We start from the raw sequence: 21,323 nt of genomic DNA, 5'->3' as shown, positions 1-21,323 counted from the left end.
GGGATGGACGGCACCTGGCGCCCGGCTCCTCGCCGCCCCGCGCAGGTGCGACCCCGCGCGAGGCCAGCGGCACCGGCCCCTCCGCGGGCGCAATTCTGGGCTGGCTTGGAGCAGAGCCCAGCCCCGCCGGAGCACGCAGCCGCCGGTGCCCCCGCGCGCCCCTGCTGCCTCCCCAGCCCCGCTGCATCCGGACGTGCCCGGCGCTGCCGCCAGCTTTGGGGCACCGGGGCCACGGGTGCCGTCCCCCTGCGGTCCCCGAGGCCGGCGCGGCGCTGAGCGCTGCACCATTTTGCATTCTGGTGCTGACCGGGCCCTGCTAACCTCCCACTCCCACCCCCACAACGGGCTGTGTTTCAGCTGCTCTTGAAATCTGTCCAGGCTGGATTCATCACAAGAGCCCTCAAGCGGCTGCAAACAAACAGAAAAAAAAAAAAAAAAAAAAAAAGGAAAAAAAAAAAGAAAAAGAAGAGGGAGAGAGAAAAGCGATCGATCGGCGCTGGGGGGCCCAAGCCCCTTCGGTGGCTCTGAACCAGCCCTGCAATGCTGCGTGCCCCAAACTCATCTCCCCGAAGAGAAAAGGGGCTGGGGGCCAGGGGCGTGGGGAAGGGGCTGGAGGAAGGCACGGCCCGGGCGTGGGAACGGGGGCACGGGGCCGGGCCGTGCCGCCGAAGCCCCCGGTTGCGGTGCGGTGGTGGCACGCGGCTGCTCCTCCGCCGCTCTCCCTTTCCCGGCGGAGCCGGGCTCGCGCCGCTCTGAAACTTCCCTCTTGTGGTTACTGCAGTTAAAAAAGCAAACAGGAGGCTCGGGCGCATTAAGAAAGAAATAGGAAATCGCGCGGATTGGAGCGCGGGGGCCGGGGCTGGGGTGCGCCCTGTGCCGGCTGCGCCGCGGTCGGGAGCTGGGGACGGGGCACGGGTGGGGACGGGGCTGGGGGACAGGGCACGGGGCGAGCCCACGCCCTGGGGAGGACGAAGAGCTTCACATAGGGCCGGGAAAGGTGGCGGGGCCGTGCCGGGCACCCAGGCGCTGTTTCCCCACCCGGGCACGGCCTGGCTGGGAGTTAACGGCCGGGAAAGCGATCGCCACCACTGCCGCCCCGGTGGGAATTGCTGCCATGGGAGACGCCAGCTCGGGTTGCTGCACCGGGGTTTTTAAGAGGGGCCGGGTCACTTTTACCACCGCCAACGATCCCGTCCGTGACCGCCACACTCCAGCTCCGTGCCCGGCGTCCCGCGCTCTGCGCCAGGCTCGGCTCGAGCGGTGCTGGTTCGAGGCACGGCTGCCGCAGCACCGACGGCCGACACGGCGCCGTGCTGGGCACCGGGGCAGGAGGAGCGTGGTGGCTGCAGAGTCCCGGGCTCGGCGTTTGCAGGGGCTGCACCGGGGTTTTGCAAAGGTGCCTTCGAGCCCGAGCCTCCCCGGCGGCCGCGCGGCAGGCGGCCGTGCTGCAGGACTGCCACCACCGAGCCCAGCTCCTGCCGGCTGATTAGAAGAGCTGCACGCGGAGATTTACTGCTAATTACCCGTGCCGCAGTTGTGCTCGCAGGCCTGGGCACGATTAGGGACACGGAGGGGCTCGGGGGGTGAAAGGGGAGGCTGAGCCCCCGGCCAGGCGTGCGGCGGCGCTGGGGGCTCAGCCCCACGCTGCGCTGTGCCACCAGGACGGCCACAGCTTGAGATAATTTTGTGGTGGGGTGGAGAAAAGCACCAGAAGGTGGAGGGGATGCCATTTCGGATAGCACCACGCACCTGCCCCCCCTGGCTGGGGAGCCCCATGGGTCCCACGGCGCTGATGGGGACAGCGGGAGGCGGTGGGACCGCGGGGGGCTGCCAGGCGTCCATCGCCCATCGGCCGGGTGGGGATGTGGAGGGACCCCGAGTCACACAGCTGAGAAGCTGCTGGTGGGGTTCTGGGGATCGGTTCCCTGCTAACTGCGTCCCACGGGAAGCAAGGGGCTGCTCAGCACCTCGTGGGGACCAATCCTTCCCCCCTCCCTCAGCCAGCCCTGTGGCTTCTGGCTCTCCCTCTGCCTGCAGGCACGCAGCGAGCGCGGCCCCAGCCGTCCTCCTGCCATCAGCACGCACAAATCAGGCTGAGCCTGACCCTCCGAGCCGGGGGGGGCACCACCAAGGAGATCTCTGAACGGGGGGGGGCTCCTCCAAGCCCGCCTCCCATGCCCACCCCGATCCCACGCGGGGTCAGCTCACCGCCCCGGTGCCAGCGCGCCCGCTGCGCCCCTCGTTACCATCAGCCCAGGGGTGCGGGTGGTCGCACCCAGCACCACACAGCCCTAACAAAGACCTGCCGCAGGACGGGGTGTTTGCTGCCAGCATCCCCCAGCCCGCCACCCTCCCGCAGACCCACCGGCGTCCCCCCCCCATGCCCCCACCACCCCACCGCCCGGCACGAGGAGAGGGGCGCGGGGCCGGTGCCGGCACTGCAGGGCTCCTCTTCCTCCTGCAATGTCAACCTGCTGCTCTGCACCCGCCAAGGCTGCCCTTGGAAAAGCTGTCGGCTGCGCCGGCTGGGCTGCCAAGCCCAGGACAAGCTCTTTAGCTCGGCTCTGCCAGAACAGATGCCTGGCCTACTGTAATTCTTCCTAGCGTGGCCGGGGAGGAGGGGGGGGGAGCAACCTCATTTAAGCACTGCAGAGGCTGCTCCTCCAAAGCCCACCCGCCGCAGCGCCGCTTCCCCAATTTGGGGGGGGGGGACACACCCCAAAAGGCTCGGGAGCATGGCAGGGTGGCCCGAGGGGCTCCTCGGGGACGCTGGGTGACGCTGGAAGGGCCGGGAGGGGAGGGAGGGGAGGCGGCGCACGGCGGGAGGACGGCGACGCGCGGCGCGCGCTGGAGCAAAACGCGGCTCTGCCGCCAGCTGGGGAGGAGAGAGCGACCCGCTGCAAGGACAAGTGGGAGCCGCCAGCTCCGTGCCACCGGTGTCCTTGCAGCCGCTCGCCTGCTTCGTGTCGACGCTCCCCGCGAAACAAAGATCCCGTTCTCATGGCAATGTCCTCTGCGGAACAGGCAAAGAGCAACGCGCGGCGCAGCCAGCGCAGCCGCGGGGAGGAGAGAGCCGAGTTCAAAAGGGGCCGGAGGAACGGTTGCCTGCGCCGCTCGGGAGGGTTCGAGCTCCTTCTCACGCTCTCTGCAAGTTTCTGCCTGTGCAACCCCCCCTGCGCCGCACCCGAAGCCCCCCAGATGCCCCCCGAGCCGCTCGGCCACGAGGGCAGGAGCTCGGAGAGCCCGACGGGAAGGGGCCGCGCCGCAGCCATAGCGCGGCACGAAGCAGGCCAGCAGCATTTCCACAAAGACAGTTTCTTCCACTGGCTGCAGTTTGGGGCTGCCAAAAGCCAAAACAAGAATGGAAACATCCCATTTCACTGGCCAAAATTCAACGCAGGTTTTTTTGTGTGTTTTTTTTTCTTTTTTTTTTTTTCTTTCCCTTGTCTTTGGTTAGGAACGGAAATTCCCTGCCATGAAAACATGACGAAACCCCAAACCAAAACACAGCTTGGAACGAAACCTTCGCCCGGGTCCCTGGGGATGCCGTGCGGGGCAGGTCCCGGGGCTGGGGCTCGGTGCGCGGGGGGACCGAGTCCGGATGTCGGCGCCAGCGCCGGCCCCGCGCGTGGCAGGGGAAGTCGTGCTGGGGGATCTCTCCAGCGGCCGATGTGCTTCCCCCTCCGCGCGCCTTTGGGGTGAGGCCACCACTTCCCATCCCCGCTCTGCGCTGCTGCACCTCGAAAATTGCACGAGGGAGCTGGGGCCGGCCCCGACCAAGGGCTGCTCTGCACATGGGAAAGCCAGAGGGAGGTGGGTCCTGCCTGACCCTGGTGCAGCGCAGCCCCCCTGGGTGCCCAGCTCAGTGGGTGCGGGTTTCTGGCTGTGCTCGGCTCCTCTGCAAAAGCAGCCGCTGGGAACGGGCTCATCCATCACGTCCCCGGGTGCTTGGGGCCGGCAGAGCCCCAGGCATCGCCCCTGCAGCTGCACCCCACCACCGCACCCCGGCGCCGTCCCTTTCCCTGCCCGCGCCCAGCTCTGCTTTCAGCCAGATGTTCGGCCGCAGGATGAAACAGCTCTTCCCGCCCCAGCCCCTGCCGTGGCTCTCTCCGGCTCCCGTTCCGGAGGCTGGATCCGGCCACGCAGGCTGAATAAGGCTCTGCCTTTGTCCGGCTCCCCCCGCCGTGCTTCCCCTTATCTAGCCCAGCCGCCTTGCCAAGACCACGAGGCAGCGGGGAGGACGCGGCGAGCAGGGAGAGGCTGTGCCGGCGCCTCCCGGGGCCGTTAACTCTTCTCCTGCCCCGTGCGCGCTCACCCGGCCCCCGTGCACGAAGCCCCCCGGGGGACCACCAGCCCCTCGCCGAGCGCAGCTCGCCCCTCTCCAAACGTGCTCCCCCCCAGCTCTGCGCCCAGCCGCCTGGCCGTGCACACCCCTCCTGGTCCCCCGGGGACACCGAGCATCCCCGGGAGCTGGTGTGGGGCTCGGGGTGGGCACGGGGCCCCTCGCCCCGCAGTCCGTCGGGCGTCCTCGGGGGCAGAGCGGAGCCCGGCTATCTGTCTGCAGCGCTCCGCGCGCGGCAATTAACCTCGGGAGAGCAGCCGCGGCTCCTGCCAAGAACCACATTAGGTGTGTGTGGCAGTGTCTAGACATGCAAGAGACCAGAGGCCTTGATCTGTAGGAAGGCGGCTCAGTCCCTTCCCCCCCCTCGCCAACCCCCAAGCCAGACCCCCCCTGGCCCCCCTCCCGGCCTTGGCACGGGGTTGAGCCGGCCCCGGCCAGCCCCGGGGCTGCTTTTCCCAGCTGGGACCACCGAGCGCCGGGCGCGGGGAGGTGTGGGGTGAGGCTGAGCCCAGCCCCGCATCCCTCGGCATGGGCACGGCTGGCAGCAAACAGCCCGGTGCTGGCTTTGAAAGCATCGCCCTGCCCCTTGGCACGGCCCCGCCGCTGGGTCCCCGTGGTGCCGGACCCCCTGCACGGGCTCTGGGTCCCCGGAGCTGTCAGGAGGAGGAGGAGGAAGGTGGCTGCAAGCTGCACCCAGCCCATCTCCCCGCCGGGAGACGCAACAACCATCCCAACCATCCCAACCATCCCGGGGGAGCCGGCAACAACCCCCCCGGTGCCAGGCGAGCGGCGGAGCCGAGGACGGAGCTGGGCAGGGACCCAGCTCGCCGCCTCCCTGCACCCGTTCCCGATGCACTCGGCCACGCTGCCCGTCCTTGCACTGCCATCCCGGCGGGCAGGTGGGTGCTAGAACCCCTTTTCCCCGGGCAGGGTGCTGCAGGGATGGGTGGGCACGGCGGGGATGGGTGCTCCCCCCTCTCCCGGAGCCCCTCGCCCTCGCGCCCCCAACACCCCCTGCTCTCACCTCCCGGGTGCAGCCACCCCAGACGGCTGCAGGATGCTAGGGAGAAGAGATTTTCCCGACGTTAATTAATTAAAATAAACAGCAAATTAAATACAGCAAAATTAAAATAGCTCCGGAAATTAATTTTCAACAAAACCCACCTGGAAAGGCTGGATATTTAAAGAATTAATGGAGCCCTCTGAGACCATAAAGAACCGCTGAGCTCCCGGCATCCACCAGCCCCCTCCGAACAACCCCGGCCTCCCCGGGGACCCGGGGCCAGGGGGAAATCAGGACGGCACCCCTGATCGGAGCCCACCCTGAGCCCATATCCCTCGTCCCCACGCCAGACACCTCCTCTGGGCCCCGCTCGGAGCCGCCTCGCCGCGCGCCTGCACGTGCCTGGATGCTGCTGTGCAAGTGCGAGGCAGGGAGGGAGAGGAGGGATGCGGATGAAGGCTGGGGACACGCCAGCCCCACTCCCGGCACGGCGCAGCGCACGGATGCTCCTGCCTGCTCCGCTCCCCGGCCACGTGAGCAGGGAGCGAGCCGGGCTGGGTGGCAGGACCCGCTCCGGCGTGGCACGGCACCCACATGGGGACATCCCCTCCCGGCCAAAACCTCCAAAAACCGGGCTCCCCAAAGCTCTCCCCACGCTTAATCCCATAGCTGAGGCCGGATTAATGGCAAACAGGCGGCGGGGCTGGGCAAAGCTCCTTACCAGGCGGCACCCATCGGCCAAGGGGCTCCCGAGGGGCTCGGCGGGGTGCGGGTGGGGAGCACAGGGGGCGAGGTGCCGGGGAGCACCCCCAGCCCTGCCGGCTGCGGTGCCGGCGGGGTGCATGGAGCTGGGAGCCCCCCTCGGCCTCCCCGGCCCCGTTTCCTCTCCCCGCAGCCGGGCGTGTGCAGAGGAGCAGCGGCAGGGAAACGCCGGCGAGCGAAAAAGCTCCGGAAGGAAACAGAGAAAGCGAGAAGAAGCCGGCAGGTGGGGAGCAGGAGGGGCCGGGGCCGCCTCCACACCCGCCTCCGAACCCCGCCGTGCGGCCCGCACCCCGAGTGCCACTCGGGGAAACCGAGGCACGGAGCGGGCGCACCCCTCGCGCCCCGCAGCCGGCGCCGAGCCCCCTTCCCTCTCCGCCGCCCCGCGAGGGAAGCGCACCCCCCGCCGCGGCCGGGATGACACCAGCTCCCCGGCCTCCTCCCGCTCCACCCTGTTCCTGCAGGAACCCAGGAGCCCCGGTGCCGGGCCCGTGGCCAGCGCCGCTGCTCCCGCCCGCGCCTCCCTCCCTGCCTGCACCCGGGCGCCCGGGGCCGGCCCCAGCCTCGCGCCCGCACCCAGCCTGTGCAGCGCCCGCGGCGTGTCAGGGCGACCTTGGCCCGGCGCCCTGCCCGGTTTCCCCTTCGTTTGCCAGCGATGCCAACAGGCAGAGGTGGAGGGCGATGGATTTTTTTTTTTGGGGGGGGGGGCGGTTTAGTTTTGGGGGTTTTTGTTCTGCCCCCATCGGGGTTTTCGCCGCGGGCGCTGCGGCGGTGCCGGGCGGCGGGCAGGGCGGCGGTGCCGGGCGCTCCGGGGGCGCTGGGTGGCCGCTTTCCTCCGCACACAGATGGCTGTTTCGACTCAGTCGAGCGCTTGACCTAAATCTCCTCCTGATCCACGGGAGCTGCAGTCCCTCGGCAGCACAGCTCAAGGCGAGGAAGAGGAGGAGAAAGAAGAGGAGGAGGAGGAGGAGGAGGAAGGGAAGCCGGGGCCAGCTGCGGACCAGCGGCAGGGTCACGCCGCGGGGGCCCCCACCCCGGGGCTTGGCGGAGGTGGCCGGGGGGGGTGGAAATCTCCCACGCTTCGAGCCCCAGCGCCCTCTCCCCGTGCGCCTGCGCGCCCGGCCCAGGCCGGGGCCGGGGTAACCGCCCCGGCAGCCTCGACGCCCCGGCAGCCCACTTCCTCGGCGAGGGGCCTCACGGAGGAAGCTCCAACGGCTCGAAAGTTTCGGCTGTGACTCAGCGGCTGGCTGGGGTGGCCGGGGCCCGGCCCCAAGCTCATGGGGCCACGGGACCCCGGCGGTTTTGGGGGGACCGGGGGGTTTGGAGCGGGGTGGGCGGGGGATTTTTGGGTTCCCCAGACGAGGGCTGTCTGCAGCGCGCCGCGCTCCACCCCCAGTGTCAGAGCAGCCCAAACCGGCTCCCAGCGACAGCAGAAAGCTTTTAAAATCCCCTACGCGCGGCATGACTCACTCCAAAGCCAGTGCCCAAAACAAGCTCCGACACGGAGAGGAATGGAGACGGCAGAGATGCTGGGGGCGGGCAGGAGGGGCTGGGGAGGGCCGGGGAGGGGGGAAAAGGGGGAAGAGAGAGGGAGACAGAAGGAGGCAGAGAAAGAGAAGAGGCAGAAATAACAGCATCTGAAACTCTGCCTGCTGGAGGCTAATTGGTTCCGGCACAGCCTGGTTTGTTTGGCAATGTTTCCTCTAATCCTTCAGGCTCTGCGCTCCCAGCCCCAGAGACACTCGGGGACATCTCTCCGCCCGGCACCGACACCCGGCCAGCGCCTCTGCGCCACTCGGGCCCAACGCTGCCACCCCCCCGGGACCGGCACCGCCCGGCCTGGGGTCTCCCCGGTCCCCCCGTGCCGGCTGGAGAGCGGGGAGCACCCCAAGGTGGGGGCACCCGCGGCCCCCTTCGGCCGTGCTGGACGCGAGGATGCTCGGAGGCGGGTGCAGGAGGCGGCCGGGGCGAGCGGGGCGGCAGAGGGAAGGGAAAGGAAAGGAAGGGAGAGGAAGGGAAGGGAAGGGGAGGGAAGGGAAGGAAAGGGGGGGCCCCATGGCCCAGCATGGCCGAGCCAGAGCACTCGCCAAGAGTCGGCAGCTTTGTTCCAGGTGCCGGCTCCCTTTTTTTCATTAGGCTAATGGGATGCGGATGCATTATTCCATTCCACATGCTGCTAATGAACCACTCAGGCCAGTGCATTTGCATTAATGTGCAAAGCACTGGAGGAGGGTGGAGTGGCTGCATCTGGCCAAGCCTGACCTTCCCGCGCCGCCCAGCCTCCCCGACGCGCGGCCCCGGCAGCCCCCGAGTGCCACCGCGCTCCCGCGGCTCCGCGCGGACCCTTGATCTCCCCGGGACGGCTCTGGCACACATTCCAGGACACATTAACCAGCCTGGAGCCCCAGCGGCCCCAGGCACGCTGCTCTTGCAGCAAGGTGGCCGCCCGCCGGGCTCCATCACCCTTCCACGCACCAATCCTGGCCAGGTGCTGGTGCCCCGGGTGTTGGGGACGGTGGCATCCCTCCTGCACACCCCGCCACTCCCCGGGACGTGACCACGTCCCGCAAGGAGACCACTCAGAGGTGCCTCCCCCCTTCCCCAACCACGAGCCCCAGTCCCGTGTGTGTTTGCAGCAGGACCCCCCCAGGCTGCCCTCCCGCCTGGTGCTGTGCGAGGGAAAAAGGGGGGCTGCGCCACCCCCTCCCCGGACCCCCCCTGGTGCTGGCACTCAGCGCCAGGCGCGGGCGTCATCGGAGCCCTTCGGTTGTTTGTTACAGCTCCCAACTGCCTCCGTCCCCGGAGAGGTTTTGAAGGCGAGTGACCCAAGAACTGGAATGCGCAAAGCCTCCAGCAAACAGAGCCAGCTGCCTGCGCCCGCGCAGGGGGGGGGCGGCAAGGGGAGAGCAGCCAGCCCCGCGGCACGGCACGGCGCTGCATGGCACAGCACGGCACAGCACGGCATGGTGTAGTAAAGCACGGCGCGGCACGGCACGGCACGGCGTGGCAAAGTGCAGCACGGCACGGAATGGCACGGTGCAGCACGGCGCGGCATGGCAGAGCACAGCGTGGCACGGCACAGCAACACCAGGCACGACGTGGCACAGCATGGCACAGCACAGCACAACGTGGCACGGCACAGCACAACATGGCACGGCACAGCACGGCACAGCACGGCACGGCCCCACGCACGCGGATGCATGGCCCCAGCTCGCTCTCCCGGGGTGGGCAGCTGCTTGACTGGAGTGAAACGGGGCTGGCACGTCCCCAGCTCCGCCAGCTCTTGTGAGAGGCCTCGCTCCGCCCCACAAAGCGCCCGAGCCCCCATCTCCCCCCTCCTGCCTCGTTCCCAGCCTGGTTTTTGGGAGGCATGCGGGCGTCCTGGCATGGTGACGTGCGCAAGGGAGCCGTGCGGGGAGGCTGCGGGGGTCCCCACCCACCTGCGTCCTCGGGGGCCTGAAGGACCTCTAGGACAGGGGACAGCATGGTGGCAGCGCCGGGCACCCTCCCAGGTGCCAGGGGGGCTTCCAGCCAGCAGGAGGGAGGATGAGGACGGCCCTGCTCGCCCTTGGGGGGCCGGCGGGGGCACAGCAGGGTCTCAGGCGGCTCCGTGCCCGGCGAGCGTGCGAAGCCCCAGCGCCCGAGCCCGTGCACGCGGGTGTCTGGGTTTGTCACAGCCTGGTGAGCAAGTTAATCTCAGGCTCCCTGACACGTGGAATAAAATCGCGATCCCGTAATGGAATTCATTCGTCTTCCTGTCCAGGCGGAGAACAAGCACCCCGCCACCCGACGGAGCCAGGGCGCGGGAGCCGGGGCCAGGCACCCACCGGGGGGACCCTGCCGGGACCCCGGTGCCGGGAGCTTCTGCCTGGGACGTGCACGGGGCACTGTGAAACACCCGCTGCTGTGCCGTGCCCCCTTCCCTGGGAACCTCGGCCACATCCACAGGGGCAGCCAGGCTGGCCAGTGTGGGTCAAACCCCCCGGGGTGATCCGGGGTCCCTCCGGGCGATCCGGGGTCCCTCTGGGCTGGAGCCGGCGTGTGAGTGAGTGGGAAGGGAAACTGAGGCAGGCGGTGGTGCCAGGGCGAGGGCGATGCTGGTGGCAGGAAGAGGACAGGGGACAACGTCCCTCTGCCTCCACTCACCTGCGGTATCGGCAGAGCAGCCGGCCCCGGGGGGGCTGCAGGGACGTGCTGTCCTGCGCCACCTGGGCCACGATGGCCCAGCACGGTCCCACGGGGACCAGCGTGACCCCGGGGACTGGGTCACCCAGCACATTTCCCCTGGTTGTAAGCACTGGGAAAAAAAAAAAGCCCTTCGGGGACGCCGAGCGGGCCAGGAGGCTGCAGGACAGCCCGGCTGCCACGCTGCTCCGTGCCTCAGTTTCCCCCAGCACCCACGGTGCCCCCTGCTCCTGGGGGTGTCCTGCCACGCACCATGGCAGCAGCAGGCAGCACGGGCACAGGGGCGGCTCTCGCCCCGGCCACACCGGTGCCTGCACCACCTTCAAAGTCCCCTCGGACCAGAGGGACGCCGTGGGTGCCCAGCTCAGCGCCCCGACCGGCAGCACCGAGCCCCGATTACGCAGCGCCCAAGGTTCACCCGCGCTCCTGCAACGTGGGGAGGAGGAGGAGGAGGAGGAGGAGGGTTGCTCCTTCCCGGGCACACAAAGCCCCTTTCATAGGGGCCGCCTTTTGGGTTTCCTCCACCAGCCCAGCACCTCGCTGCCTCCTGCCCTGCCAGCGCGGCGAGGCGGGGAGGAACGCTGCGGGGGGAGCGGGGCAGGGCGCCCAGGCCCCATCCTGGCCCTCGGGGCAGCGCCGGGCACCGGGATTGTCCCCGCTGGTGGCCACGGGATCACCTCGGGATCCCGCACGCCCTGCGACGAGGCAGCCCCCCAGGGCTCAAGCTGGGGGGATTTGGGTGGCCCCTTCCCTCGGCTCGACCCTCCCTGTAATTTTCGCCTCCCGTCAGCTTTTAATTACCCCCCTAATAAAAGTGGCTTGCAGGAAAACGGGAGCTTTGTTGCTCGGGAGCTCATCTGCTCCCGCTGCTCCTTCCCCGCTTTAAACCCTAATCCTCAGCTGGGGACGCTGCAATTAGCCACCGCGGAGCCGGGCACCGTGACACGCAGGATTAGGGCTCCCTTTGGCCGGGGGGGGGGGGGGGGGGGGGGGGGACGGACCCGGCCTCTCCTGGCCCCACAAGGCAAGGGCTGAGCCCCCCCCTCGCCGCCCCCAAAATAGCAGCTGGGGCAGGGGGTGGGCGCCCTGCGGCCCCAGGGAAGGGCGCTGCAGGAAGAGCAGGTTTGGCAGGAGATTAGTCCGGTGGGGGGGGAAGGAGGGGGACGAGATGCTCGTTTACAGCCTAAAGGCCCCCCCCCACCAGCCATGCAGCCCCCCCCCCCCCCCCGCCCGCCCGCCCGCCCTTTCTGCAGTACCCACAGACCTGCCCCCATCGCTGCTCCAACACCGGCGCCCGCGGGGTGGTTTTGGGGTGGGGGCGTTAGAATGGGAGTCGTGGGCCTTCGACCCCCTCCCCAGGCAGACAGGCCCATGAAGGGGGGGGTGGCTTCAGATGATAGGACTAAAAATGGGGCTGGGGGGGGCGACACGAGCCCCCTCCCCAAGCCATGTCCCTGTGCTCCCATCCGGCCCCAGCACCCACCCGCCCAGCGGGCACGGAGCGGCGCTGCCACGCCTGGGGGGACGGTGACAGCCCCGTCCCTGGGTGGGAGGGTGGCACGGGGCAGGGACACGGGGCCCTCGTGCATGGCGCAGCGGCCGCGTGCGCAGCGCAGAGGGAAGGCTCACCAGGGTAGGCGTTGGGCCCCTTGCAGTCCCCCCAAAAAAGCTCCTGTGCGTGGCTCCCCCGGTGCCTGCTCGCCAATCAGCCTCTACCCGAGCAGGCGCTCGTTAGCGGCCGTTCATTAGGAGCCGTCTGGGAGGAGGAAGGTACCCGGGGCACCTGCACCTCCCTCTAATGAGCTGCCAGCACCGCGCCCCCAGCTGCAGAGGGGACCTTCGGCACCGCGGGGCCCTGCCGTGGGGGCTGACCCCCACCCTGACCCCGGTGTAGGGTCCCCAGGGCAGGACAGCAGGGAGGGACACGGGGACTTGAGTCACGGTGACAACTGCAGGCGGTGGCAGCGGCTGAGAGACGCCCCAGGCTCCCTGCCCTGCACCCATGGGTGCTGCGAGAGGGCTGCGAGCACAACGAGGGCGCCGATGGCCGGCGCGCTGCATCCCACCGGCACCCACGGCGATGCTCGGCCCCTGCACGGCACGCCAGCGTCCTCGGGGCTGTCCCTTTCCCACGGAGGGTGGCCCCAGAAGGGGACAGGGCCCCCGGTGTCCCAGCCCTGGGGACATTTCCCCCTCCAGCCCCCAGCAGGGCTCGGTGCACCGGGGGGCGCAGCCCGGCGAGGGGTCCGGGGATGCTCCCGCTGCACCAGGCCCCCGCCACGGCTCCGAGCTCCCCCCCGGCTCCTGCAGCCCCCAGCCCTGACCCGCGCGGGGCTCTCCCTCGTTAGTTAATGTTTACTCGGCTTCGTTAGCGCCAGCACATTGCCATGGCAACCCTGCAAGCTGCGCGCCGCCATCGGCGCCGCCGCTGCCACGAGGCGCGGGGACGGCACGTGGGGTCGCCGCGGGACCCCCGCCGCGGCCACCGCCCGTCCCCGGTATTTGGGGCTGGGGGGGACAAAGAAGGGGGCGCAGGGACATTGAGGTTTGCCTCCTGCTTGCCGGGGTGGGGTGGCGGCACGGTGTCACCCGGATGGGCTGACAGCACCCGGCACCGGTGCGCGCCTGGGCGCTGCATTATTTATAAAACAGGAGCAGAGGGCTCCGAGGCAGCTGCCACCCTGCCCAGCGTCACGGGGCCACCGAGCGCGGTGGCCTGGTGGCACTGCGGTCCCCGCTGACCGGGAGGGACAATGGGGACGCCGGTGCCTGCAGGGCTGGCAGAGCCACGGGGTGAGCAGATGCCACCCTGGGCTCTGCGGCACGTGGCTGTCGCAGCACGTGGGGACATCCAGCGCGTCCCCGTGCCCCCCGCGCTGGCGCTGAACCCCACGCTGAGCCCGGTGGCTGCAGGAGCCCGTTGCAAACAGCCGGGTTTGGGGTGACACCGAGCTCCAGCCACGACGCCAGCCCCACGCCGAGCCCCGGCTGCACCCCAGCAGCCTCCAACGAGATCAGGATGCGGCCCCGGCGCGCTCCCCTGCTGCTTGCCCGCGCCACCGGGGCTCCGCTCGCTACGGCAAACAGGTTTTCCTTAAGCCTTGCACAATTCACCCGCCTCCTCCCCCTGCCAGTCCCACCTCCGGGCCGCGGGAAGGCTGAGTTGGGGCTTTAATTTTTCATTATTAATTTCCCATCAACGCCGAGAGGCGCCGGTGCTCGCCCAGCTGCCCCCAGCATCGCCCCCCGCGCTCCCTCGCGCTCTCCTGGAGATCTGCACCGGCTGAAGGCGAGCCAGGCTGCCGATAGGATTAATTCTGCATGACTGCCCATCTCCACAGGGGTATCTAAGACCCTCAGGCCTGCAGCAATCTTTAAAATTCCTCCAGCCCAACTTAATTCCCTCTTCCTGCAGAGCTGGCGCATCTGCTGCAGTCAGGCACGGAGAGAGGGAGACGGAGGGAGAGGGGAGACGGCACCCGGGGTGGGGAGAGGGGTGGGGAGGGGATGGGGGAAACTGAGTCACGCCGGGGACAGCCCCGGGGACGGGGTCTTTGAACGGGTTCAGCCCCCAGCCCCGCGGTCCTGGTGTGCTGTCACCCCCAGCACGCTGCCAGCCCCCAGAAGCAGGAGGCTGACTTGGAAATGTCATTTTTTTTTCAGCTACCCGCGGGCTCTGCCTCATTGGAGGTCTTCTTCCCTGTCCCCCCCCGCGCTCATCTTCTGCTTCCCTGCAACCCCCGGGGACAAAGCACCAGGACCGAGCATCGCCCCCAGGCACTGCGGGGCCTGGGATTTGGGGACAGCTCCTGGAAATGCAGCTGTGGCTGCGGAAAGGCCCCCCCAGCACAGCCTGCAGGTGCTGAGCCCTCCCCGGCTGCCCCTGCCGCATCCCTGGAGCTCCCCAACATCCCCCCGAGATCCTGGGGGGCTGCGAGGATGAGCCCCCCAGCACCAACCCGACAGCTGTGGGGAACAGAGCGGGGCCCCAGCCCCACTGTCACCCTGCTGCCATCCCACTGTCCCCCCCGCGTCCCCAGGTGAGGCTCCTGCAGGACGAGGACCCCCCCAACGTCACCACGGGGGCCACGCACGGGAGCTGCAGGACCTCACCGAGACACCACCGACCTCAGCCGGGCTGGGGACCCCCCCGAACCCCTCCTTGTCCCCCTGCGCTCCCACTGCTCAGCCTCCACCACAACCTCCGGGGGGGCTGCAGGGAGGACCGGGGGGGGACCTCTGCCAGCACCGGGGCTGGCCACCATCCTCCTCCTCTTCTTCCTCCGGGAGGAAGGAGGGGAGCGCAGCCCACCCCAGCTGCTGGCGGAGCTGGGGCTACGCGCATTTAAATCACTTATATCTTTACTTTCTCCTGCGCTGGCTGTGAGATGGGCTTTTTTTGCATGCGTAATTAGGGGGTGGAACAGATGGCGGAGGGTTCGTTTAAAGTAATGCATCCATTAAAATAACCTTCGCTGTCGGGGACTGCGCTCCGACGGGGGCCTGCTTCACCGGGGGCGGCGGGGAGGGGGGGGCTTTGTTCTGCGGGAAGGGGTCGGACTTTGGGAAGGTGGCTGCGGGAGGCAGCGTCCCGCTTACGGGGGCGAAACCGGGTCCGGATGCGCCGTCCCGTGTTCCATGCACAAGACCGGGAGCCTGGACCAAACCGGGGCTGAACTGGGGCTCAGTTGGTCCTCTCCGGGGGTGACCCGGTCCTTTCCAGGGCTAACCTGGTCCTCTCCCAGGCTAACTGGGGCCTTCCCAGGGCGAACCCGGTTCTCTCCGGGGCTCAGTTTCCATAGCAATACCATGGGCATCTCGCAGCGAGATGGCGGGGATGGGAAGTCCTTTGGCCAGCCCTTTGGGCCAGCCCTCCAAGCATCGCCCACGGTGGTTTCGGAGGAGCTTTCCCATCACTGGGGGGGGGTTTGCTGCTTGGTGGGGCACCGGGGTGAGGCCGAGGGTGGACACGGTCCCCGTGCGGGGCAGCTCCGGCCGTGCACGTCGGTGCCCGGGGACCGCGGAGACCGTGCCCACCGCCACCCACCCCCTGTCCCACCGCCTGGCTCCTGGCACAGGACAGGAGGGAACAGCTCGCCTTTCCCATCCACCAGCAGCCGCCTCTCCTGTTTCAGGCTCCCGGGAGAGGCAGGAGGCTTTGTTCAGGAATCGGAGGAGCGGAGGCCAGAGAAAGCGCGAGTGCCCTGCCAGCTCTTGTGTTTCACTCCCGAGGAATGCCGGGGAGGGGAGGGGAGCGCGGCTCCCCCCTCCCCGACACGGGCTCCGGGCCCGGCTGCAGGGTGCTTTGCTGCTGCAGGGAGGAAGAGGAGGGCGTGGGGATGAAGGACAGAGGTCCTACTGCTATTTCGGGGAGGTGGGCGGCATCAGCGCGGCCGGTGGTGGATGCGGTGGCATCCGCGCCGGGCGCCCGTGGCGGCACGGCAGGGCCACGCTGGTCCCATTGGGGCAGCCGGAAGAATTCCGAGCAAGAGGCGCCGGGCAAAGCTTACACCCTGCCTCGGATGAGAGGAGAAGCACCCGTGGGTGCCCCGAATCCGGGGAGAAGCGCACACCAGCAGCAGCAGCAGCTTCAGGGCCGGGGAAGGGCGAGAGCCGCAGCGAGCCTGAAGCCACCCATGCGTGCTCAAACATTTCGTGTGCACTTGCTGAGGTGCCTCTGCTGCCTTCGGGGCATCTCCGCGTTTGAAGCAGCAGAGGGGAGCCGACCTGGGATGGGGAGGGGGGATGGGGAGCAAACGCCAGCCCCGGGGGGGGATAAGGGGGGGGTCTCTCCTTCCCAGCTGGGCTGGGGGTGGGCACGGCAGGCCCCGGGGATCCCAAGGAGGGCTGGGATAAGCTGAACCCAGCTGTGCAGAGCTGCCCAGCCCTCGCCTCCCCCAGCTTGGCTACGGCCTCCCAGCCACACGCCTCCTCCTGTCCCTGCTCCTCCTCTCGCCAATCCCCCGCGCTCGCTCGCAGCACCCTGGGGAGTCCCTGAGCACCGGCACTGCTCAGGGCAGAGCCTGTGGTTGCGGCAACGCGGCGGCCGATGCCGGCACCCCGCAGCTCCGTGCGAGCAGCGAGACGCCGACGGCAGCCCCGGCGCACGGCGAGGGCCAGGGGAGCACGCAGCACGGGGACAGCGACAGCACCAGGGCTGGGGGCTCCCCGCAGGGCTGAAGCGCCCCATTTCGCCCCGCTCCCATCCCCGTGGCTCACCCCTCTCCCCGCTCACCTGCAGTTCTTCCCCTCCTGCTTTCCCCGCCAGGCCCCTGCGCCTCCATCCCACCGGCACCCCCTGGCACCGCGCGTCCCGCCGGCACCCACCGGTCCCGGCCAGGCCACGAAGCCCCCAGAAAAACCTCTCCCTGCGACCTTCCAACCTCCCCGCATCCGTGCCGGCTCCTCCAGCTGGGGGGGGAGGGGGGGGGGGGGGGGGGGGGGGGGGGGGGCCGCGGGTGGCCCCCTGCTCTCCAAGAACAATAGCGCCTTGTTGCAGCCCGGCTCCGGCCTCTCCTGGCCGCCGGGCTGCCAGCACCTCCCTGGGCACGCCGCTGGCCGCGCTCACCTCTACGTCTCGCTCGCTGTTTCCCAGCTCCCTCCTGACAAATCCCCGTTCCCGAGCGCTTCTCCTCCCCGCGGGTCCATATTAAGCTACATTCTCCTTTCAGCTGGGTGGAAAACAGCAGTAATAACCATGTGGAGAGAGCCGTGCCCCCCACCTCCACTTCCCTCCCACTTTGGGGTTCAAATTTCATTTCAGCAAAAAAGCTTCCCCCGCCTCCAATTTCTTCCCCCAAACCGAGTCGCTGTCGTCTCGTCTGATCTCGGCAGGGGCCGTATGGATGCTCAGCTCCTCCTGGTTCAGGATCTGCTGCCAATCTGGACCTCGCAAACTGGTTCTCACACAGCTCCCGCCTAGCGCCTCCCTCTCAGCATTTATTGTCCCTCCTCAGCCACCCAGCCCCAGCCCCGCTCCCGTGCCACCGCCCCGGGTGCCCCTCGCTCCTCGGGCGCTTCTGTCCCGAGCCGAGCCACCAAGTTTGCCGGGGCGAGATTTATTCCCGGCGAATTCCCCGGGGGCCGGCAGCTGGAGGAGCCCGGCGCGGCCCCGCCGCCTGCAGCGGAGCAGCCTCCCTCTCTCCCGCAGCTGAAGATCTCATCTCCCTCGCCCAAGGCGCTCCTCCGTCCTCCTCCAGATATTTTAGGCCCAGGTTTTGCGAGGAATTTACAGGCGCCGAGCCCAAGCCGATGCGCTGAAGTCAGCAGGAGGCGAGGAGCGTGCGCAGGGCTCGGGGCCCCGGGGGCGGCGGCGCGGGGAAGGGATGCTGCTCCCGCCGCCTGGAGCTCGTTTCGCCGCGGGAAGGGCAGAGGTTGGGGCTGGCGGGTGCCAGAACCTCTCTGCTCTCCCTCCGCCAGCATCGACACCACGTTTCGCCTCTCCCTCATCAGCCCAGCCTCGAGCCAGGCGAGGCCGTGCCGGCCCTCACGCCTGCGCCGGGTTGCTTTTTGGCCACCGAAAGGGGGTCCCCATGCCCGGGTGCCCCCGCGGTGCCGCGTCCCCTGCCAGCACCCATCTGGCGCCCACCTTCAGCACCGCCATCCGCGCGCCAGCCCCATCGCCGCACGCTGCCCGTGTGCCGACCCCTCCCGCTCACGCCTGCTGCCCCCCCTCTCCCTCCATCGCCCGAGCCCCCCGCCAGCCCCCGGAGCCCCCACCGCCTCGGCGTCCCCCCGGGGGCTTCGCCCCGGCGCGGAGGGAGTCCCCGGCGCTGCGCCTGCCTTTGTCACGGCCCCGCTGGCACGCACCCGTCCTACGTGCTCCGACAGGTGAGCCCCCGGGGCAGCGTTCCTGCCTGGGCCAGTAACTGTCCCCACCGGGCAGCCGGTTCCACCCGGCACGTCCCTCCCTCCTTCCCCGCCGCATCCCGGCCAGCACGAGGCGCGCGGGGGGGGGGGAAGGGGGGGGGGGGGGGGTGGCGGCGGATTTAATGAGCTCCCCGGAGGCATCGCCGCGCGCCCCCCTCCCGCGCCCGGGAAGTGCCGCTCTGAAACACAACCCTCGGTGGCAGGGCTGGAAAAAAAAAAGGGAAAAAAAGAAAAAAAAAAAAAAAAGGCAGAGAGCAAAACGGACTCGCGCTCGCCCCTTCCCACCCACGCGGCGCTGAGAGCTTCGCTGTGCCGGCACCGCGCGGGTGCGCGCCAGCCCTCGCCCGGGTCACCCAGCCCGCGGGGACGGACCCCAAAACCGGGCGGTGGAACTGGGGGAAACTGGGGGGAAACTGGGCTGCGTGGTGCCCAACCAGCTCCGGAGCGCGCCGGGCCCCTTGCGGCTCGCCGTGCACCGCGGTACGAACTCGCAGCGGGCACCTCAGAGGCACCCTGGTTGTTTCCCCGAGTGGCGTTTTGGGAGGAAAATGCTAACGGCGCGGCTTTGGAGCTACCGTCTGCAGCACGAGGGAACGCCGGCACGCGCGGCCGGGCAGCGTGCACCCGGTGCCATGCGCCACACGGCCGGATCCTCGCGCAACGCCTCGGTGGGAGCAAAGCTCCGCACGCACCGCGGCGCCCCACGCCGTGCCGGGGCCGTCAGGGTGGGCCCAAAGCTGGCCAAATGGCCTGGGCAAACGGCCCCAGGTCCCTTCTGAGCGCAAAGGCCACCGAAGGAAGGGGTCCCCAGCAGAGGGGTGCAACGGCCGCCCAACGCTCGCCCTCCCCTACCCCCCCCCAGACCCCCGCACGGGACCAGGACATCGCTCGGCACCATCGCCCCGCCAACCCCGACCAGCGCCAGCCTCGATGGATGAGCGGTGGGGAGCAGAGGGACACGGAGCACGCCGCGACCCCGCGATTTACGCCCGGGCTGCACCTCAACCCTCCCGAGACGGAGCCCTCAGAACCACCCCGGCCATTCCAGGGGGGGGCTTTGCAGAGCATCCCCCGGAGACCCGAGCCCGCCCCGACACCGGCAGCCCCCGAGGACTGCGCGCCAGCCGCCCCCGGCGCATCCCAACCCCGAAATTTGCCGCGCTGGGGAGGGGACGGGGGGGGTCTCAGCGCAAGCCAGGGGCCACCAGGCATCCGGGCGGCCCCACCGCAGCCCAGCATCAGGCAGCCGGCCCCGTGGGGGGGCCCCGCTCTGTCGCCAAGTGACCCCCCCCTGGCCCCGTCCCTCCTGCTCCCCCCCCCCAAAACGCTCCCGTCGCGAGCCCGGAAGTAGGAAACAGCCCTCCCCAGCGCTGCCCTGTTTACCAAGAGCTGGTTCCAAGCACTCGGGAGAATAGCAGGAGCATTTCAAGGCCCTGTTTCCACTCGGCTGACACACACTATTTATAGAAGCCCACAATTCTCCCAGAGCTTTCCTCGGGATCTCAGCAGAAATAGCCTGCCCCGGGTCTCTGCTGCCTCCTCTAAGGAGGCCAGGGCAGTGCCAGCCCCCCCCCGGGCTCCCTATAACCTCCCACGGGCTTCCATCGCTTCTCCCCCTCCGGCCGCCCGCTCCCCGCGCGTCCTTGGCTCCCCCGGCCCCGCCGCGGTGCCAGCCCCTCGCCTCTCCCCCCGGCCACCTCCGGTTCCTCCGGGCCCGGTGCCGGCGGCGGGCGCGCGGCGGTTTCGGGAGAAGGAGCCGGGCTCCGGTTCGGGGAGCTGCTGGTGGTGGTGGTGGTGGTGCCGGGGGGGGGAAATTGGGGGGGGGGGGGGGGGGGGGGGGGAACGCGACAGCGGCCGGGCGAAGGCCACCTCCTCGCGCCGAACTGCATTGGAGCGCGGCGGAGCCACGGGGGACTCGCACCAGGGATGGAGTTGGCCTATTCAGGTTACAGAGACATGGCAGAGCGGAATTTGGCGCCGCGCCATCCCTTCTCCAGCCCCCCCCGCCCGCCCCCCCTTCCCTCCCTCCCTCCCTCCTTCCTCCCCTCCCCACCACCACCACCACCACCACCACCACCACCACCACCACCACCCTCCTCTGCAAATTCCTGAGACCAGCGGGAGAGCCAGTGTAAGGGGACACCTGGGAGCGGGGAGGGGGGGGGTTGGCTTGGAAAGCCCGGCAGGGGGGGGGTTACGCGGGGCCCCCGCTTCGGCCGCGTGCCCCCCGAAAGCCCCCCGGCTCGGGTTCCCGGCTGCAAAGCGCCGGGCAGGATGCGTGCCCGCGCCCTCGGGGCTCGCTTCTGCTCTCTGTCACGCCAGGATAAATCTGGAGTGACTCCCCGGCGCGCCGGGGCTCGCAGCAGCACACAATGAGCTCAGACCGCGGCTTTTGGTCGCTGCTCTCGCAGCAGCCGGCCAAGTGGCTTCGTGCACAAGGCCACCTGGTCGCGGCCGGGGCCAGTTCCTCCCACGGCAAGTAAACAAGCGGGGACCCGGCTGCCTCCACCTGCCCCCAGGCCTCCCTCCCCGGGGCTTTTCGAGGCCGCCGTCGGCGTGACCCCCGCGGGGTGGCCGCAGCCGCCCCCCACCACCCCACGGGGTCCCCGCGGTCCCCGGTGCCGCGCGTGCCAAAGGAGCTTGGGGGCTCAGAAACGGGGTGCCGGGGGGCTGTGAGGAGGGGGGGGGGTGCGTGGAAGGATCTGACGGCCAACCACGTTTTGGGGTGGCGGGGGGGGACACGGCAGCAGAAGCCACAGGCACCCGCCGAGCCCTGCGCAAGGGGAAGGCGCCGCGGAGAGCGCGACTCGGGGCCAGCACCCCCTCCCCGGTGCCCCCCGCCACCGGCTCCCCATGCGCCCAGCCGGGGTGCAGGGGATGGGGGGGGGGGGGGCTGCCCCCCCGGGGGGGGGGGGGGGGGGGGGGGGGGGGGGGGGGGAGCTCCTCACGCCCCCCAGGGCTGCGAGGCTAACCCCAAATTTTGTTGACATGTTCCGTTCCGCCTTCTAGCGGACGGAGCCGGCTCTGACAGCTGTCACTCAGCGCTCGCAGCCCGGGGGGAGCCGGGGGGTGGGGGGGGCGGCCGGGGGAGGCGGCTGAACTCGTGCAAATGGGGCACGGCGGGGGATTTTTTTTTTGGGGGGGGGGGAGGAAGGGGCGATCGCC

General features: G+C 69.5%; 1 protein-coding gene across 5 annotated transcripts in view; it reads right to left on the bottom strand.

Moving 5' to 3' along the window:
- Nucleotides 1-21,323, bottom strand: part of AHDC1 (AT-hook DNA binding motif containing 1) — a 48,454-nt gene that overhangs the window by 25,892 nt on the left and 1,239 nt on the right. Inside the window, exon 1 of one of the 5 annotated variants that reach the window (XM_035345731.1) lies at nucleotides 16,858-17,005. The exons of the other annotated variants lie outside the window; for them this stretch is intronic. The gene's annotated coding sequence lies outside the window, so the exon portion shown is untranslated. Of the gene's footprint in view, nucleotides 1-16,857; nucleotides 17,006-21,323 lie in introns of those variants that run through there. 5 annotated transcript variants of the gene reach the window in all.

The sequence above is a fragment of the Oxyura jamaicensis genome, chromosome 23, assembly GCF_011077185.1.
Source record: "Oxyura jamaicensis isolate SHBP4307 breed ruddy duck chromosome 23, BPBGC_Ojam_1.0, whole genome shotgun sequence".
Taxonomy (NCBI): domain Eukaryota; kingdom Metazoa; phylum Chordata; class Aves; order Anseriformes; family Anatidae; genus Oxyura; species Oxyura jamaicensis.
Note: the sequence above shows the minus strand (reverse complement) of the source record. Positions and strands in the feature narration are given on the sequence as shown.